General features: G+C 48.5%; 1 protein-coding gene across 2 annotated transcripts in view; it reads left to right on the forward strand.

Annotated features, from left to right (window-relative positions):
* The first annotated feature begins 1,305 nt into the window (after positions 1–1,305).
* The window catches only part of LOC132866352 (uncharacterized), a 31,520-nt gene continuing 19,791 nt past the window's right edge, over positions 1,306–13,034 (forward strand). Inside the window, exon 1 of one of the 2 annotated variants that reach the window (XM_060899088.1) lies at positions 1,306–1,382. The gene's annotated coding sequence lies outside the window, so the exon portion shown is untranslated. The remainder of the gene's footprint in view (positions 1,383–13,034) is intronic. The other variant, XM_060899087.1, reaches the window with a different exon arrangement.

Raw genomic sequence — 13,034 nt, forward strand, 5'->3', positions numbered from 1 at the left:
TCAAGGCCTCTGCATGCTTGTGCGACAAGGCTTTCGCAGATAGCTTTTCGCAGACAGTTGTAATTTATTGTTGAGCGGGGAGTAATAGGCGTGCGCGATGTTATTCACCGGCACAACGCAAGGGGGCGAGAAGTCGCTAGGAGTAGTTGGTGGGTGTGGTTAATGGAGTGTTTATCCTCCGGTTACTTATAATGACTAGAACTTTTTTATAATGACTAGAACTGGAGTCGTATAGATGTCCATACTTCTTCACTTCCTCAATCAACCGCTCTTCATGCTGCTCCATCTTCGCTCGTGTTTTTAAAAATGCCGGTCGTGAAAACAAAACAAACCGGGAAAGTAGGGAAGCGGAAGTGCGTGTACAGCGGGTAGAGTGGACCAATCAGAGCCCTCTTGTCTGCGAGGCTTCTGCGGTGGTCACAATTTTTGGGAGGTGCGCGCAGAGCGTCTGCGAAGGTGGGGGGGCTACGCAGACACTGTCTGCGACACCGTCTGCGAGGACTGGGTTGTCAGCATAAATTGGCCTTCAGTGTTGCCCTGCCTTGGTATTGGTCATGACTTGATCTCAACACCTCAAAGTCTTGGTCTTGACTTGATCTCAATGCACTTTAGCCTTGATCATGACTTGATCTCAACACCTCAAAGTCTTGGTCTTGACTTGATCTTGATGCAGTTTGGTCTTGGTCGTGACTTGATCTCAACACCTCAAAGTCTTGGTCTTGACTTGATCTCAATGCACTTTGGTCTTGGTCATGACTTGGTTTCCATTTACGTGGTTTTGATTACCTGTTCTGGAAACTAAAAACAAACCAAAGAAGACTTAAGAAACCCTTGGAAAAGTTGAATAATGCTTTCTCTGAGTGTGTTACGCCACCACTTAACGTTGCATAAGGAGCAGTTTGAAAAGATGCAGTTTACTGTTGTCACCTCACACATTAAGGTGGACACAGGGCCTTTTTTGTCGATACTAAATATAATATCTAGTCAGGCCATGAATGCTTGGCAAAGGTGACTTTTCTCATAACTTTGAAAAGTGTCCTCCAAATAACTGAAACAATTTGACTCATTTGATCAATTCTGAATGTTACCAAAAACATTTACAAAGATAAACTGTGCAACAACATGAGTCCTGTGGAGTATATGGTTCGTTATCAGATGTCTAAGGTGTATAAAAATTCATGCCTGGTTCATATAACTGGTTTGCAAATATTCCCAATCCTGTTTAAAGTGAATCAAGTCTGACCAGGTGGGGTGTGGCATGGTGTGGTGTGGCATTGGGTTACTGCCAGGTATATAAGAATGAGAAATTCTCCATTATTGTACATAGAGGTGACGAAGACTGAAGATTGAACCAAGTCACTGAGGCGACACACACTGCCTGGGTAAGAGCTGGACCTGAGAGTAAACTGACTTATACTGTATGATTTCAGCCTAATTATCGAAGCAGGTTGTTATATGAGACTTTTTTTTGTCAAATTATTAATCTGTTATCCAATTAACATCCAGATTCAGCAACCTTATTACTACACAAACTGAATTTTTTATCATTTATTCTAATTTATTTTGACTCCGTTTCTCAAGATAACAGCATTACAAATATGATTCATTTTTGACTCAGAAATCTATTATTAGTTGACATCTTTTTTAAGAAAAAAATACTGATAATAGTATGCTTTGTTGAAAATATACAATGCAGTTATAGCTCAGTTCAGTCTTGCAACCTTGGCTGCAGAACATTTCCTTTAAATTTTTCAAAAATGTTTGAAAATGTTCTGTTTATTTCAAGCTTTAAATGAAAAACTTTCACTGTGGCTTCAGTATTTTTGGACCAAAATCTATATAAAGGCATATCAGGTAAAAATTCAAATTCAGTCCAAATTGGTCTCACTGAATTCCGAATCGAATGCAGAACAACAGATTTTTTACAGAATTAAAATGTTTATCCATTCTTGATATATTACAAATCAAAAATTGAAAAAAATGGCTTAATTTTTAGAAAACAACTATAATATTCTGTATGAGGTCCAAAATGGGCCTCATTAACCAATTTTTCTTCATAACTTTTCTATTTTACAAGATATTTACATGGAAATTGGCAGCACATAGATGGTTGGATACTGAATACAATGTCTGAAAAATTAGTAAAAAACAATTATGCAAATTAGTATTTAATCAGTATTAATTATGCTAATTAGGTAAAATGTTAAATCGATACACTCTCTTCTTCAAAGTTTCACCAAATGGCTTTATTTGTGCAGTATAAAGCTGATCTTAACTCTCACTGATACATCACAAAGAAGGAGAAATCAGTGTTAATTATAAAATATGCATAAATAAGCATTGAATGTCATTCACATCTACCATTCTCTATCAAAATAATAAAAAAAAAGTAATAAAAGGTTATTTCTAATACCCTCTTTGTGCTCTGTAGGCCTTTGTATTTCTCAAAAGTAGGGCCTACTAGTGTTTATATGAAAGAATATAAATGATTATTTCGATTAATATTCACAGCTTTCAAGGCGAACCTCGAAAAAACTGTCTGATCCACATCCAATAAACAATTCACATTAACTGAACTGAAATTGACACTCGCATTTCTGACTTCTGTTTTTTTTCTAAATATCATTCCTACCACTAAGATCTCAATATTTTTCATCAAAACAGCTCCAGTTATATTCTAAAATAGTTATTTATGTACAGGAATGAGTTTGATTTGAAAAAATAAGTAGGTAAAGCTATGAAAACTCATTTCAAAGTCTCCCATGAATCATAACATCAAAACTAGCAGAGGGAAAATTTTGCTGAATCCTTCATCAGAAACAGTGAGAGCGAGAGAACATCCCTATTAAAAAAAAAGTTACCTGGGGCGTTGTGGCTCAGGTGGCTAAGGCACCATACCATAAATCCGGGGACCCGGGTTTGATTCCGACCTAAGGTCATTTCCTGATCCCTCCCCGTCTCTCTCCCATTCATTTCCTGTCCTATCCAATAAAGGTGAAAAAAGCCCAAAAAAAATCTTAAAAAAAAAAAGTTATCTGATTGATATTCATGAGTAATCCAGTGGGAAACCGATCAGGAGAGAGAGAGCGCGCCTGACCACTTTCCCATGACTCAAAAACAAAAACACTGGCAGTTTCCTGACATCCTGTGAGCAGAGTTTTTACTCTGTTGTATCAACTTCAACCTGTCGTTACTCCCAAAGTACTGAACAGATCTTAATGAGTTAAACTTCTTTGGAAAGCAGATATTACAAACTTTTTAATGATATGTAGAAAGAACCTGATCTGGGTGGAACACAGAAGGACGGCAGGCGATTGTTTGTATCTTAATTCTTTCCTTTATTGCTGCTATTCAGCACAAAACTCAAAGAACTCTCTCTTGCTCGCACATACACACATACATACACACACAGGCTACAAGCAAGCCCTCTGCGCCTACCTCCCCTTCTCACTCTCCTTTTATCGGGCACAATCACTGGAGGAGACACACAAACACATGTTAATTGACAACAGGTGTAGTGACACGACCACTCACCTTCCCTGACTCCGCCCTCCATTCATAGACTGACACTCGGCCACGTCCCCACTACCACATATCCCCACAACCCGACTCAGGCCGGGGAGCTGTCCGGCCTGAAGCTGACTCCCCCCCCCCCCCCCCAGACGGGACAGGAAGTCCGCCACCACCGTCTGCGCCCCCAGCCTGTGGACCACCTCAAATTTAAATGGCTGGAGTGCAAGATACCAATGGGTGATCCGCGTGTTGGCATCCTTCATACGGTGGAGTCACTGGAAGGGCGCGTGGTCCGAAAAGAGGGTGAAAGGGCGTCCCAGCCGGTAGTACCGGAGGGCGAGGACCACCCACTTGATGGCTAGGCACTCTTTTTCGATCATGCTGTACCTGCCTTCCTGCATCAACAGCTTCCGGATAATGTACAGCACAGGACACTCCTCCCCCTCCACCTTCTGGGACAGAACGGCCCCCAGCCCTCTGTCCGATGCATCTGTCTGTAAAATAAAAGGGAGAGAAAAGTCAGGGGAGGGTAACAGTGGCCCCTCACACAGTGTAGCCTTTACCCTAGAGAAAGCCTGTTGGCATTGCTCTGTCCACTGGACCAGATCTGGTGCTCCCTTTTTAGTGAGATCCGTCAGCGGGCTGGTGACGTCCGAATAATTAGGTATGAACCTCTGTGTGGCAGCGGGGGTGTGGTCAAGCATCAGTCTGTGAATGGAGGGCGGAGTCAGGGAAGGTAAGTGGCAGAATCATTGCACCTGATGGGAATTAGCTTGTGTTTGTGTGTCTTCCCCAGTGACCGCACCCTATAAGAGGAGAGGGAGAGCAGAGGAAGGGAGCTTTCCCCAACCTGGATGCTTGTGTTCGTGTGTGTGTGTGTGTGTGTGTGTGTGTGTGGGCGAGCGAGCGAAGTAAGACGCTAAAAAGCGCAAATAAATGTATTTTGTGAGAACTCAGTTCTGGCCTGCCATGCTTCTGTGCTCCACCCACCTTCAACATTTTCTACAGTGGTGCCGAAACCCGGGACGGAGTACAGAAGAGAACAGCCTCATGGAGTCCTCCCCCTTCAAGGACCTGGTCCATGCCCTCGCCATGGCTCAACAGAGCCAGTACCAGGCACTGGTCGCCCTCCAGAAGGAGCAGGAACAACGGTTCAAAGCCCTGGTGCTGGCGCAGCAGGAAGATCACCAGGCGTTCCGGCACCTGCTCGTGTCGGCGGGGTCCACCATCGCTATTGCCGCGGACCCTCCCCACCTCACCCTAACGAAGATGGGTCCGCAGAACGACCCCGAAGCCTTCCTAGCTCTTTTTGAGCAGGCAGCAGAGGCATGGGGTTGGCCGGTGGAACAGTGTGCGGCGCACCTCCTCCCCCTGCTAATGGGCGAGGTGCAGCTGGCTGAGCTACAGCTTCCTGCTGACAGCCAGCTGGTCTACGCTGACCTTTGCAGGGCCATCCCCCAATGTGTGGGGCGCACCCCGGAGCAGCAACGGCCTGCCATAATTTAGCGGGGGGAGGTCCCTGTGTGGCATTGGTGGGAGCAGCTGTCATAGAGCTGTCTACGTCATCACTGCGTCAGAGTGAGGAGCAGCAGGCTCCTCTTCCCTCTCTCGGGGAATCCCTAGCGGATTTCCCATTGGAGCAGTCGCGAAACGAAACTCTGCGGGATGCGTTTGACCAAGTGAGAGTAATTGATGGTCAAACGCTCCAGCCAAACGCCACCCCGTCCTTCCCCTATTTCTCCATTATTAAGAATAGGTTATACCGAGTGACACAGGACACTCAGACTAAGGAACTGATAACGTAGCTTTTGATCCCAAAGAGCTGCCGGGAATTTATATTCCAGGCAGCTCACTTTAATCCCATGGCTGGACACTTGGGGCAGGATAAGACACTAGTCCAAATAATGGCCTGGTTCTATTGGCCAGGGATTCACAGCGATGTCCATAGGTGGTGTATGGCGTGCCGCAAATGCCAGTTAGTAAGTCCCGCGGCCATTCCAAAAGCGCCTTTGCGTCCTCTGCCATTAATCGAGACCCCGTTCGAAAGAATTGGAATGGATCTCGTTGGGCCATTAGATCGGTCAACACAAGAACATCGCTTTATTTTAGTTCTGGTGGACTATGCAACGCGATATCCGGAAGCAGTGCCTCTTCGCAATATCTCAGCACGTCGTATTGCAGAAGCACTCTTCCGCGTCATCTCATGAGTCGGAATCCCCAAAGAGATTCTGACTGATCAAGGCACTATGTTTATGTCACACACACTGCGTGAACTGTATGGGTTACTGGGAATTAAGCCTATCTGCACCAGCATTTATCACCCACAAACGGATGGCTTGGTCGAATGGTTCATTCGCACCCTCAAGAACATAATTAGGAAATTTGTAAGCGAGGATGCACGCAACTGGGATAAATGGCTCGAGCCCCTGTTATTTGTAGTGCTAGAGGTCCCGCAAGCCTCCACGGTGTTCTCCCCGTTCAAATTATTATATGGGCGTAAGCCACTTGGCATTCTAGATGTGCTGCATGAAAATTGGGAGGAGGGACCTTCAACAAGTAAAAATGAAATTCATTACGTTAATCGACCTGCATGCCAAACTCCACACACTCACGCAACTAACCCAGGAGAATTTGCGGCAGGCCCAAGAACGTCAAGTCCGTCTGTACGACAGGGGCACGCGCCTTAGGGAATTCACACCGGGAGATAAAGTACTTGTGTTGTTGCCCACGTCAAGCTCCAAATTGATCGCCAGGTGGCAAGGACCCTTTGAGGTCACACGGCGAGTCGGGAACGTCGACTATGAAGTGAAGCAAAGGGACAGGGGTGGGGCATTACAGATTTACCACCTCAATCTGTTAAAACTTTGGAACGAGGAGGTCCCCGTGGCATTGGCATCGGTGGTTCCAGAGAAGGCGGAGCTGGGGCCAGAGGTTCAAAAAGGAAAATTGACATTGCCCACTGCTCCAGTCCCCTGTGGAGACCACCTCTCCCCGACCCAACTCACGGAGGTCGTCCAGTTGCTGACAGGATTTTCTGACAAGTTCTCGCCCCTGCCCGGCTGCACCCACCTCATAGAACACCACATTGAGATGCCCCCGGGGGTAGTAGTGCGCAGCCGCCTTTACAGACTGCCCTAACACAAAAAAAAGGTGGTTCAGGAAGAACTCAAGGCCATGCTCGAAATGGGCATCATTGAGGAGTCCCACAGTGACTGAAGCAGCCCAGTGGTCTTGATTCCCAAGGCCGACGGGTCGGTCCGGTTCTGTGTGGACTATAGAAAAGTCAACACGGTGTCTAAATTCGATGCGTACCCAATGCCTCGCATTGACGAGTTGTTCGATCGACTAGGCACGGCTCATTTTTATTCAACACTGGATTTGACAAAGGGATATTGGCAGATCCCCTTGACTCCGCTATCCCGAGAGAAAACAGCCTTTTCCACACCGTGTGGCTTACACCAGTTCATCACACTTCCTTTTGGGCTGTTTGGGGAGCCCGCTACATTCCAGCAGCTTATGGATAGGGTCCTCCGCCCCCACGCCGCCTATGCGGCTGCATACTTGGATGACATCATTATTTATAGTAATGACTGGCCACGGCACTTAGAACACCTAAGGGCCGTCCTTAGATCACTGAGGCGAGCGGGTCTCACAGTCAACCCAAAGAAGTGTGCGACTGGGCAGGTGGAAGTATGGTATCTGGGCTTCCACTTGAGCAATGGGCAGGTGCATCCCCAAATCAATAAGACAGCAGCGATTGCGGCCTGCCCGAGGCCCAAGACCAAAAAGGGGGTGAGACAGTTCCTGGGGCTGGCTGGCTACTATCGTAGGTTTATACCTAATTATTCAGACTTCACCAGCCTGCTGACTGATCTCATTAAAAAGGGGGCACCAGATCCGGTCCAGTGGACAGAGCAATGCCAGCGGGCTTTCTCTGAGGTAAAGGCTGCACTGTGTGGAGGGCCACTGTTACACTCCCCTGACTTTTCTCTCCCCCTTGTTTTGCAGATGGACGCGTCGGACAGAGGGCTGGGGGCTGTTCTGTCCCAGGAGGTGGAGGGGGAGGACCGTCCAGTGCTGTACATCAGCCGGAAGCTGTCGGTGCGTGAGGGCAGTTACAGCACAATAGAAAAGGAATGCCTTGCCATCAAGTGGGCGGTCCTCACCCTCTGCTATTACCTGCTGGGGTGCCCTTTCACCCTCTGTTCGGACCACGCGCCCCTGCAGTGGCTCCACCGCATGAAGGATGCCAATGTGCGGCTCACCCATTGGTATCTGGCACTCCAGCCGTTTAAGTTCGAGGTGGTCCACAGGCTGGGGGCACAGATGGTTAGATGAGATTAGATACATAGATTAGATAAAACTTTATTGATACCGTACCTTTGGGCGGGTTCCCTCAGGGAAATTAAGATTCCAGCAGCATCATTACAGATAAACAGAGAAAAGAAATAAAGAAAACTTCTAGATAAATTTAAAAAAAAAGTATTTACATATACAAATATAAAAAGAATAAGATATGGGGAAGAGAGGAAGGGGGGAAGAAGGAGGAAAAAGCTGGGGAGAAGGGGGGTGGAGGCAGGAGAGATATTGCACTTTATATTGCACATTATATTGCACATTGTCCGGTATTGCTTATTGTTAGGCAAGGTTACTGCTCCTTCCCATCCTCTGTCCTCCTATTACCCCTCCTCCCCCCCAGAGAGGAGTTGTACAGTCTGATGGCATGAGGGACAAAGGAGTTTTTGAGTCTGTTCGTCCTGCACTCGGGAAGGAGCATTCTGTCACTGAACAGGCTCCTCTGGTTGCTGATGACGGTGTGCAGAGGGTGACTGGCATCGTCCTTGATGTTCAATAGTTTGTCCATAGACCTCTTCTCTGCCACCGTCACCAGAGAGTCCAACTTCATGCCGACCACAGAGCCGGCCCGCCTGATCAGTTTGTCCAGCCTGGATGTGTCCTTCTTGGATGTGCTGCCCCCCCAGCACACCACGGTGTAAAACAGGACACTGGCAACCACAGACTGATAGAACATCCACAGGAGTTTCCTGCAGATGTTAAAGGACTGCAGCCTCCTAAGGAAGTATAGCCTGCCCTGTCCCTTCCTGTATAAGTGTTTGGTGTTGCAAGTCCAGTCCAGCTTGCTGTCCAGCCACAGCCCGAGGTACTTGTAGGAATCCACAGCCTCCACCTCAACTCCCTCGATCAGAACTGGTTGTGACCTTGGTCTGGACCTCCCAAAGTCAATGACCAGCTCCTTGGTCTTCGAGGTGTTGAGCTGCAGATGGTTCCTGTTGCACCACACAGCAAAGTCCCTCATCAGGCTCCTATACTCCTCCTCTCTGTCGTCACTGATACACCCAACAATGGCTGTGTCATCGGCAAACTTCTGAATATGACACAGCTCCGAGTTGTAGCATAAGTCCGCGGTGTACAGGGTGAAGAGAAGAGGGGCCAGCACCGTGCCCTGGGGTGCTCCAGTGCTGCTAATCACAGTGTCAGACATGATGTCCTTCAGCCTGACATACTGCGGCCTGTCAGTGAGGTAGCTGGAGATCCAGGTGACCAGGCAGGGGTTCACTCGCATCCTGTTCAGTTTGTCCTGAAGCAATAGGGGCTGGATGGTGTTGAAGGCACTTGAGAAGTCCAAGAAGAGGATCCTCACTGTGCCATTTCCCTTATCCAGATGCGAGTGGACTCAGTGTAGCAGGTAGAGGATGGCGTCTTCCACACCGACACCTGCCTGGTACGCAAACTGCAGACAGTCCTGGGCATGTTGTACCTGGGGTCTGAGGAGGCTGAGGAAGAGCTGCTCCAATGTCTTCATCAGATGTGAAGTGAGTGCCACCGGTCGGAAGTCGTTCAGCTTGCTGGGCCGATTCTTTTTGGGAACTGGAATGATAACATGATGTCTTCCAGAGGGTGGGCACTCTCCCCAGCTGCAGGCTAAGGTTGAAGATGTGTTGGAGTGGTTCACTCAGTTCAGCAGCACAGGTCTTCAGTAGTTGGGGACACACCATGTCCAGGCCTGCTGCTTTCCTGGGGTGAAGCTTCCTCAGTTGACCTCTGACCTGGTCTGCAGTAATGTATGGAGGAGTCTGTGTTGAGGTGGGGGAGGAGGGGGAAGAGGCGGCTGCTGTGATGACTGGGGGGAGAAGTGTGTGTGTGTGTGTGTGTGTGTGTGTGTGTGTGTTGAGGGAAGAAGGAGAGATGGCTGCAGTGAGGGAGAGGGTGAGGGGGACTTGGGCTGGTTGAACCGATTGAAAAAGTCATTCAACTCATTCGCCCTCTCCACTGTCCCCTCAATGACTCTGGTCTTTGTATTGTGGCCTATGATGGTTTTCACACCTTCCCAGACCTCCCTCATGCTGTTCTCCTTCAGCTTCTGCTCCACCTTTCTCCTGTAGCTGTCCTTAGCTTCCATCACGCAGCATTTTACCTCCTGCTGTGCTGCTTTCATTGCCTCCCTATCCCTGCTCCTGAAGGTGGCCTTCTTCCTGTTGAGGGCAACTTTGACTTCCTGTGTTACCCATGGCTTGTTATTAGGGTAACACCGTACAGTCTTAGCGGGGGAGACCACGTCTGCACAGAAGTTAAGGTAATCCGTCAGACAGTGTGTCAGCCCCTCTATGTCCTCACAGTGTGGGCTAAGCAGCACATCCCAGTCCGTGATGTCATAACAGTCCCTGAGGGCATCTTCCATTTCGGGGGACCACCTCCTGATGGAGCTAGTTGTTGCAGGCTGCCTTTGAACCAGGGGGGTGTACTTCAGCTGTAGAAGAACCAGGTTGTGGTCAGACTTCCCTAGTGGGGTGAGGGGTGTGACTCTGTATGCATCCCTCACATTAGCATACAGCAAGTCAATTGTCCTGTTGTTCCTTGTTGGACAATCCACAGCCTGGTAAAAAACAGCCAAAGTAGAGTCCAAAGTAGCATGATTAAAGTCCCCAGAAGTGATGATAAATGCCTCAGGGTGCTGTGTCTGCAGCCTTGCTGTGACAGAGTGAATCCTCTCACATGCAGCGGCTGTGTCTGCCCTCGGAGGGATGTAAACACAGATGGTGATCGCGTGACTGAACTCCCTCGGCAGATAATATGGCCGCAGGCTAACAGCTAGCAGCTCCAAGTCCAGGCAACATAAAACTGTCTTTACGGAGATATGTCCCAGGTTACACCAGCGGTTGTTAACATAAATGATGAGTCCCCCACCTTTGCTTTTCCCACGTGTTAGTGTCTCTGTTGTCTCTCACAGCAGTGAATCCCCACAGGTCCACGTTAGCATCCGGTACAAGGTGTGCTAGCCATATTTCCGTAAAGATAAATAAGCTGCTCTCCCAGTAAATCTGCTGGTTGTTCAGAGCGGAAAGCTCGTCGACCTTATTCGGCAGCGAGTTCACATTCCCCATGATAACAGAGGGAATGGATGGTTTGTAGTGCCGCCGGTTGTCCGCTAGCCTAGCCTTTAGCTTAGCTCCAGCCTTGCAGCCCCTGGGTTTCCTCCTCAGTTCGGCCGGGATGCAGTGTCGTATCCCAGCTCGTCCCATTGTTTTCAGGGCCAGCAGCTCCTCTCTCGAATAAGAGAGAAAAGAGCTACTGGAGCTATTGGAGAGGCAGCTGTCTCACACAATGCCCATACGAATGGAGGGCGGAGTCAGGGAAGGTAAGTGGCAGAATCACTGCACCTGATGGGAATTAACCTGTGTTTGTGTGTCTTCCCCAGTCGTGGTGGATTTCCTCTCCCATCTGGGGGGGGGGGGGGGGGGAGTCCCAGCCTGAGTCGGGTGGTGGGGGTATGTGGCAACAGGGGCATGGTCAAGCGTCGATCTGTGAATGGAGGGCGGAGTCAGGGAAGGTAAGTAGCAGAATCACTGCACCTGATGGGAATTAACCTGTGTTTGTGTGTCTTCCCCAGTGACCGTGTACTATAAGAGGAGAGGGAGAGCAGAGGAAGGGAGCTCTCCCCAACCTGGACACTTGTGTGCATGTGTGTGTGTGGGCAAGCGAGCAAAGTAAGATGCTGAAAAGCACAAATAAAAGTATTTTGTGAGAACTCAGTTCTGGCCTGCTTCTGTGCTCCACCCACCTTCAGCAATTTCTACACTCTGATAGCAGCCAGCCAGCCCCAGGAACTGTCTCACCCCCTTTTTGGTCTTGGGCCTCGGGCAGGCTGCAATCGCTGCCGTCTTATTAATTTCGGGACGCCCCTGCCCATGGCCTAAGTGGAAACCCAAATACCGTACTTCCACCTGCCCAATCGCACATTTCTTTGGGTTGGCTGTGAGACCCGCCTGCCTCAGCAACTTTAGGACGGCCCTAAGGTGTTCGAGGTGCCACGGCCAGTCATTGCTGTAGATAATAATATCATCGATATACAACTCTGATTCCAAAAAAGTTGGGACAAAGTACAAATTGTAAATAAAAATGGAATGCAATGATGTGGAAGTTTCAAAATTCCATATTTTATTCAGAATAGAACATAGATGACATATCAAATGTTTAAACTGAGAAAATGTATCATTTACAGAGAAAAATTAGGTGATTTTAAATTTCATGACAACAACACATCTCCAAAAAGTTGGGACAAGGCCATGTTTACCACTGTGAGACATCCCCTTTTCTCTTTACAACAGTCTGTAAACGTCTGGGGACTGAAGAGACAAGTTGCTCAAGTTTAGGGATAGGAATGTTAACCCATTCTTGTCTAATGTAGGATTCTAGTTGCTCAACTGTCTTAGGTCTTTTTTGCCATGTCTTCCATTTTATGATGCACCAAATGTTTTCTATGGGCGAAAGATCTGGACTGCAGGCTGGCCAGTTCAGTACCCGGACCCTTCTTCTATGCAGCCATAATGCTGTAATTGATGCAGTATGTGGTTTGGCATTGTCATGTTGGAAAATGCAAGGTCTTCCCTGAAAGAGACGTCGTCTGGATGGGAGCATATGTTGCTCTAGAACCTGGATATACCTTTCAGCATTGATGGTGTCTTTCCAGATGTGTAAGCTGCCCATGCCATACGCACTAATGCAACCCCATACCATCAGAGATGCAGGCTTCTGAACTGAGCGCTGATAACAACTTGGGTCATCCTTCTCCTCTTTAGTCCGAATGACACGGCATCCCTGATTTCCATAAAGAATTTCAAACGACGCCGGGCAATGACACTGGACCCACTCAGTTGTTCCTTCCGGAAGTTGTGCGATGAATTGCTTCAGTGTCACCAGGTCAATTACTCCCTCGGCGTCGTGGTAGTCTGCCCTCAGCCACCGCTGACAGGTGTCCCGGAGTTGTTGCCCGAATGCAAATGGTCGGCTGACCTCCTCCAAACGCAGTGAGCGGAAGCGCTGCCGTTGTTGCTCCAGGGAGTGGCTGACATGCTGGAGGATGGCTCGCCGGAGGTCAGCGTACACATGTACACACCGTTGGTGGGGAGCTGCAGCGCGGCCAGTTGCGCCTTGCCCGTCAGCAGGGGGAGGAGGCGTGCCACTCACTGATCAACCGGCCAACCCCAGGCCTCCGCTGCTTG

The sequence above is a fragment of the Neoarius graeffei genome, chromosome 18 (genome assembly GCF_027579695.1).
Source record: "Neoarius graeffei isolate fNeoGra1 chromosome 18, fNeoGra1.pri, whole genome shotgun sequence".
Lineage (NCBI taxonomy): Eukaryota > Metazoa > Chordata > Actinopteri > Siluriformes > Ariidae > Neoarius > Neoarius graeffei.